Here is a 7,681-nt window from a genome sequence, read left to right as displayed (position 1 = left end):
AGTCTATAACTTGGGTGACTGGAGTCTCTGACAATTTTGGGCTTTCCTCTGACACCGCCTATTATGTAGGTCCTGGATGGCAGGAAGCTTGGCCCCAGTGATGCACTGGGCCATTCGCACTACCCTCTGTAGCGTCTTACGGTCAGATGCCGAGCAGTTGCCATACCAGGCGGTGATGCAACCGGTCACGATGCTCTCGATGGTGCAGCTGTAGAAACCTTTGAGGATCTGGGGACCCATGCCAAATCTTTTCAGTCTAATGAGGGCGAAAAGGTTTTGTCGTGCCCTCTTCACAACTGTCTTGGTATGTTTGGACCATGATAGTTCGTTGGTGATGTGGACACCAAGGAACTTGAAACTCTCGGCCCACTCCACTACAGGCCCGTCGATGTTAATGGGGGCCCGTTTGGCCCACCTTTTCCTGTAGTCCACGATCAGCTCCTTTGTCTTGTTCACATCGAGGGAGAGGTTGTTGTCCTGGCACCACACTGCCAGTTCTCTGACCTCCTCCCTATAGGCCGTCTCATCGCTGTCGGTGATCAGGCCTATCACTGTTGTGTCGTCAGCCAACTTAATGATGGTGTTGGCCACGCAGTTGTGGGTGAACAGGGAATACAGGAGGGGACTAAGTACATACCCGTGAAGAGCCCCAGTGTTAAGGATCAGCGTGGCAGACGTGTTGTTGCCTACTCTTACCACCTGGGGGCGGCCCGTCAGGAAGTCCAGGATCCAGTTGCAGAGGGAAGCTAAGGACTCCCAGAGTCCTTAGCTTAGTGATGAGCTTTGTGGGCACTGTGGTGTTGAACGCTAAGCTGTAGTCGATGAACAGCATTCTCAAATAGGTGTTCCTTTTGTCCAGGTGAGAAAGGGCGATGTGGAGTGCGATTGAGATTGTGTCATCTGTGGATCTGTTGGGGTGGTATGCGAATTAGAGTAGATCTAGGGTGTCCGGGAAGATGCTGTTGATGTGAGCCATGACCAGCCTTTCAAGCACTTCATGGCTACCGACGTGTCCTTGGTCATGCAACGCTGAGTCACAGCGTGTGACTATATCTTAAAAGGGCAATCCACAGATGCTACATCCATTTTTGGGCTATAACAAGAAGACTATAAGAAGACTATAACATATAAATGCCTAATTTATAATGCCTCAGAACCAAAGCTTGTTTTACTTCAATGTGTGCAAACATTGTAAATGTAAACAAACACTATATAGCCTCCAAATAAACTTCAAACTATATTTTTTCATTCCTTGCATCAAGACCTCTGCATTTTTACCAACACAGAGGCAGGGTAGCCACTTTGTTATTGTTTCAACTACGGGTTACACCTTTAAGCTCTATCTCAGGAAATGCCAGAGTAACTCAATAAATTACGCATGTACATTTTATTCACTTGGTGGTCCAACCACACTGCAACTTTCAGGAAGAGGAATACCCCCTGCTCCATTTAAAAAATGGTTAAAGAATATGTGCTTATATGCATGCGTGTGTGCAGAGAGGGGATCCTTGCAAGCATGTGGTGGAGGAAGTAGGTAGTTGGTGTGGGGTCTTGTAGTCTCCTGCAGGCTGCTGAATGGTATTTTCCACAACCCTGGTGGTTTCCTTCCCCCCTGACTGGGGGAAGCCTCTGCCAATGGGGTGTCCCCTACAGTATGGGTCATAAAAACAGGGTCGGGAAACCCCTGTGTCTACGTGGGAAGGTAGGAATGGACGTGATACGAGTTGCGTACTTTCAGCCATCGACGTATGTGTGTGTGATTGTGTGTGATTGTGTGTGTGTTTACGCATCCGTGTGTGAGTGTGTGAGTGTGTGAGTGAGCGGGGGGCTTTCCGCTGGCAACCTTTGTTAGCCTTTGGAAAACAACAATCACGTGTGGAGCGTGAGCATACAGTTCCCTAAGGAGGTGTAACGATCGGTTTTTGGAGTGTAATGAATTAAATAATTAACTATTGACACAGGCGGAGCTTGTCTCTCAGCATGGGTGTTTCAGTCAATACACTGCTACACAGAGTCTCTTGACTCTAGGGCGGAGTCCCAAATGGCACCCTATTCCCTACATAGTGCAGTACATTTCACCTTATGGGCCCTGGTCAGAGTAGTGCAAGAGCACTATGGGCCCTGGTCAAAATGAAGGCACTATATTAGGGAATAGGGTGCCATTTGGGACACAGGCAAAATCATCATTATCTGTATAGAGTTTGAATTATTAATACATTTTGGTTTAATTCATGTCAAATGCATGATCATGATGTATTGTTGGGAACTGACAAATGTAGTTTCTTTCAGCGTATTAATAATGCATGTCTGTCACTGTGGAGTGATCTTCATGCTGTGCCCAGCTAAACAATAAACTATTTGTATTGGACTATGCTGTAAGTAGGAGCTCTGTTGACATCTAGTGGAGGAAATATGTATCCGTTTATATTCATTGTTGACAAATCGGCCCTGAAATCATGTTGTAATTTTGTTGTAATATTTTCTGAGTTTAAGTTTGAAACTGCAACCTAAAAAATATCTGTAACCTAAGACTATAACCTAAAAAAGATCTGTACCCTAAGACTATAACCTAAAAAAGATCTGTACCCTAAGACTATAACCTAAAAAATATATGTAACCTAAGACTATAACCTAAAAAAGATCTGTACCCTAAGACTATAACCTAAAAAAGATCTGTACCCTAAGACTATAACCTAAAAAATATCTGTAACCTAAGACTATAACCTAAAAAAGATCTGTACCCTAAGACTATAACCTAAAAAAGATCTGTACCCTAAGACTATAACCTAAAAAAGATCTGTACCCTAAGACTATAACCTAAAAAAGATCTGTACCCTAAGACTATAACCTAAAAAAGATCTGTACCCTAAGACTATAACCTAAAAAAGATCTGTACCCTAAGACTATAACCTAAAAAATATCTGTAACCTAAGACTACAGTGCAGTGTTCTGGGAATTGTGACATGGCAGGCTGCCATGGGAATTGTTCTAGGATTGCCACCTGGATCTTTCCCACTTGGTCACTATAGTAACAGCAGAGCAGCTCAAGTCTTGGTGGTGGCAAATAGTGCTGCTCAGTGCTCATGTTTTATTCCATCAACTTACCTGACCAATCACATGCTAAAGAGTCAGATGATATCTGTATAGGCCCATCTATTTTATCAAACTGAATCATGATTTCAAGTTAAAGCTGACATCAATAAACAAATGCAAACTGTTGGGGAACGAAGCAACTTTTATTTTGTAACTACTTCACAACAGTAACGGATGGTAAATGGACTACATATGTGGTACTCTTGCGGTGCCAGACATCACACCAAATTATAGAATCAACTATGGTAGTCAACGGTTGTCTCAGTTGCATCGGCCAGAGGAACAGCACCAGACATGAATGTTCTCACTCTTGTCTCCAAACATCCGGCATTCTGACATCTGCATGCATCTCTTGAATGTTGAGGGAGCTGTGGAGAGAGGATTGAAAATACCAGATACCTAAGAGACAACCTGGGCCTGTATTTATAAAGCATCTCAGAGTTCTGATCCAGGAATAGGTCCTCCGTGTCCATATAATCTTATTCAGTATCATCTAAAAGGCAAAACTGATCCAAGATCAGCACTACTACCCCAAAATGTGTGTGTTTTACTGATCATTTAACCTTGGTAGGTCGCACAAGGTAAAATGGCCAAGTGAAGGAGGGAGCTACACACGAAGTGAGTGTTTGAATGTGATTCTGGCGCAGATGTTTTTTCTCTCGCTTTGGCAGGTCTCCAGTGTGTCTCAGCTATGGTCTCCACAGCCACCATCAAGATGTTTGTTTCACCTTAGGCCCTCTCCTGGAAATACAGTAGACCAGCATTATCTCTGGTGTAGTTTAGTAGCTTGGTTAAACCTGACTGAACGAGTCACGTTTAACAATGGGGAAAACATTTGTTTAGTAGCTTGGTTAAACCTGACTGAACGCTCCATGTTAAACAATGATGAAAAAATGATTTCACAATGGTTCAGTCTGGTTAACAACCAGGCAAGTATTCAGTGAGACAGTTTATCATACCTAGTAAGACACAGAGTACTCTTTTTGGGCAGACTCTCCATAGCTTAAAGCCAGCAGCAGGAGAAGGAGAGAAACACACACCACTTTCATATTTCCTTCTCTTCAGGTGTCTTTTGAGCTGTCGTTTTAACGATAGAACATATGTCATCAAAGAGCGCGTAGTGTGACTGATGTATACAGTTGGTCCTGTCCCACTGCTTCACATGCAGGCTTGTGTATAATGATGGACATGGTGAAACCCAAGTAGCACAATTTAATTGAGACAAATATTTGTAACACTTTACAACTTTTTAAGCATTTTAGCATTTTGTTATAGTGTGTTGTTATGAGCAATAAATAGTGAAGTAGTTGCAGGTAGGCTACAACTCAAACAGAATCTCTGACCTGGTTAAGTTTCATTTAGAGACGTTCTTTCTGGTCCAATCAATTGTATTTTGATTCTAGCTTTCCTTTCCCTTCTGCTCTCCATATGTCACGAAGCAGCTAATATACTTGAATCTACTCTCTGATATTCATCAGGCATTGTTTCATTTATTCAGGTTTAGCACAGAATTTCCCAGGTGTCCTCTTGTCTGGATCTGAATATCAGAATGGGAATTCCTGGTTTTCAGAAGAGATTACGCAAGACAAGAAAGTTTACAGCGATCAGTGCCACAAAACAGGGACTGTTCCAGATCTGGGCCGAAAATCGTTACATTTTGTACTTTATTTGAAAATACAAATAGTTTTAAAAAGTAGTCATTTTTGGGATCTGTATTCAAATAGTTGTAGTTACCTCCAAAGTAACTATTTGCTCCACCGGATTAACTTTCCACAACTCAGCTATTCAAGGTCTGCTCTGTTCCACATTGGGACATTCAACATTGGGACAGAGTGTGTAATGACACTTTTAAGCTGAATGGAGTCTAGTTTATAGCTGATAAATCACATACAAGTCATACACAGGACTAGTTTATAGCCTATATGATGTATTGCCCTGTACCACCACAGAAAATATGAACTTGCTCAGTGCAGTGCTCATGTTTCATCTGGCTAATCACAGGTTAATTATGTCAAACATAAATAATAATTAAATGCAAACTATTTGGAACAAAGAAGCAAAAGTACAACTTTATTTCTGTTACTTCTTGACAGTTTCAATCATGTGCATTGATTAGTACAATTAATGGACTGTATAGTATACAGTATGGTAGACAGAGGATGTGTCTCTCAGTTGCATTGGTTGGTGGTGCAGCAATAGGCATCAATGTCCTTGTTGCTTCCCAGCAGCAAGCATTCTGACATCTTCATGCATCTCTTGAAGTATGAGATAGCTGTGGAGAGAGAGAAGCGAGACAGGATAAAACACCAGATACAGAAGACACAAACCAGCACATTTTCTTGATTGGATAAAGCAAACGTTTTCCTTAGATGTCAATCAAAAGGATCCAATATTTTGTGTTTTCCTGATTGGTTACTGATCCTAGGGTTAAACACAGTAAAGTGCCTAGTGAAGGGGATAATAGATGCAGTACGTACGAAGTGGGTACTTGAAAATGACCATGGCACAGGTGTCATGGTCAACACGGCAGGTCTCCACTGTGTTACTGCAGCCATTGCCAATACATCGGTTGCATCTCAGGCCCTCTCCTGGAGAAAACAGAAGAACAGCGTCATCTCTTGTATTGGAGTGTGTCTGGTTATCCATTGTGTATAATGATAGATTGGAGATGAGAATAATCTAGCTTTAATCTGGTACATGTGTTTAATTGGCATGGTTCCTGTCAAATAAATAAATACAATTAGATGGTAATTTTACATGAAGTTTAATTGTCTGGGTGTCCAGTGAATGTAACACAACAATCAACAGTGAAAAGAAGGACGCCTGTACAGAATACAAATATTCCATAACATGCATCCTGTTTGCAATAAGGCACTAAATTAAACCTGCAAAAAATGTGGCAAAGAAATTAACTTTATGTCCTGAATACAAAGCATTACCTCTATGTTTGGGGCAAACCCAACACAACACATCACTGAGTACCACTCTTCATATTTTCAAGCATACTTTCCTTCGGCAAGGACTAGTGAGTTTTTAAGTGTAAAAATAAACAGAATAGAGCAAAGTACAAGCAAAATCCAAGAGGAAAACCTGGTTCAGTTTGCTTTCCAACAGATCCTGGGAGACAAATGTACCCTTCAGCAAGAAAATAAACCAAAACAAAAGGCCAAATGTAAACTGGAGCTGCTTACCAAGACAACATTGAATGTTCCTGAGTGGCCTAGTACATTTTTTGACTGAAATTGGAATGAACATGGCTGTCTAGCAATGATCAACAGAAATGTCCGGGAACTTTCAGGTGCCTTGGTGGAAAAGTGGGGTAACATCTCACAGCAATAACTGGCAAATCTGGTGCAGTCCACGAGGAGGAGATGCACTGCAGTACTTAATGCAGCTGGTGGCCACACCAGATACTGACTGTTACTTTTGTTCAGGGACACATTATTCAATTTCTGTTAGTCATATGTCTGTGGAACTTGTTCAGTTTATGTCTCAGTTGTTGAATCTTGTTATGTTCATACAAATATTTACATATGTTAAGTTTGCTAAAAATAAACACAGTTGACAGTGAGAGGACATTTAGTTTTGTAGTGGTAGTGTCTGCAGTAGTAATGGTGGTACTGTAACTGGTCATAGTTGACAAAGTAGGGTAAAGGAAATGTTAGGAGAGCCTGAACATGCAAAAATTGGTTTGGGGTATCTAGCTTCAACGGTTCAAGAGTTACTGTTGGTGGGTTATTTTATACAAATGTATATAGTTACATTTTGTCAAAAAGCCATTATAATTTAGGATAGCCTGAACATGTGAAAGTTAGTTTGGTGTATGCAGTTTGAACAGTTAAAGAGTTGCTGTTGGTGAGTTATTATATGCTAAAATAAGACCTTGTTGGGCAGACTCACCAAAGCTACACACCAGCAGCAGGAGAAGCAGAGAAAAACATACAGCTTTCATCTTTCCTTTCTTCAGGAGTCTTTAGATCTGTCGTTCCAACAATAGAAAATAATGCATCATCAAAGACTCCCTTTCTATGGTGGGATTATCCTGTCCAACAATTACAACATGTACTGTAAGTCTATGTAGGTCTACACACTGTAGGTATACCTCTTATTTGCTTTAAATGTGCAGAAACATTCTGAAACCAACCATTTCACAACCCAAGTGGCACAATATCATGAGACAAAGTTATGAAGAGCAATAGATTGTGGAGTAGTTGCTCACCTGATTGTATTTCCTTTGGATGTGTGTTGAGCTCTCTTTTACTTGACTTTCCTCTCCTTCTTCTTTTATACAGCATAATATGCTAATAAAGCTGCTATCTGTGAGTCACTTGTGTGAGATAATGGCAATATTTACTTAGGTTTAGCACAAGTAGTTCCCTTAGCCTACTCTATATACAGTGGCAAGAAAAAGTATGTGAACCCTTTGGGATTACCTGGATTTCTGCATATATTAGTCAGACAATTTGATCTGATGCTCATCTTAGTCACAACAATAGACAAACACAGTCTGCTTAAACGAATAACACACAAACAATTATACGTTTTCATGTCTGTATTGAACACACCGTGTAAACACTCACAGTGCAGG

The 7,681-nt window shown here is 41.1% G+C and overlaps 1 long non-coding RNA gene across 1 annotated transcript; it reads right to left on the bottom strand.

The window, feature by feature from the left end:
• Nucleotides 1–5,133: 5,133 nt before the first annotated feature.
• LOC149982334 (uncharacterized) lies at nucleotides 5,134–7,426 on the bottom strand. Its single transcript, XR_016497131.1, has 4 exons — nucleotides 7,313–7,426; nucleotides 6,994–7,072; nucleotides 5,571–5,681; nucleotides 5,134–5,365 (listed from the first exon to the last, which is right to left on the bottom strand). It is a non-coding gene; the product is annotated as an uncharacterized LOC149982334 (long non-coding RNA).
• Between the last annotated feature and the right edge of the window lie 255 nt (nucleotides 7,427–7,681).

The sequence above is a fragment of the Oncorhynchus mykiss genome, chromosome 7 (genome assembly GCF_057628025.1).
Source record: "Oncorhynchus mykiss isolate SJ-2025 chromosome 7, ASM5762802v1, whole genome shotgun sequence".
Classification (NCBI taxonomy): Eukaryota; Metazoa; Chordata; class Actinopteri; order Salmoniformes; family Salmonidae; genus Oncorhynchus; species Oncorhynchus mykiss.
This window is presented reverse-complemented; position numbering and strand designations above follow the sequence as displayed.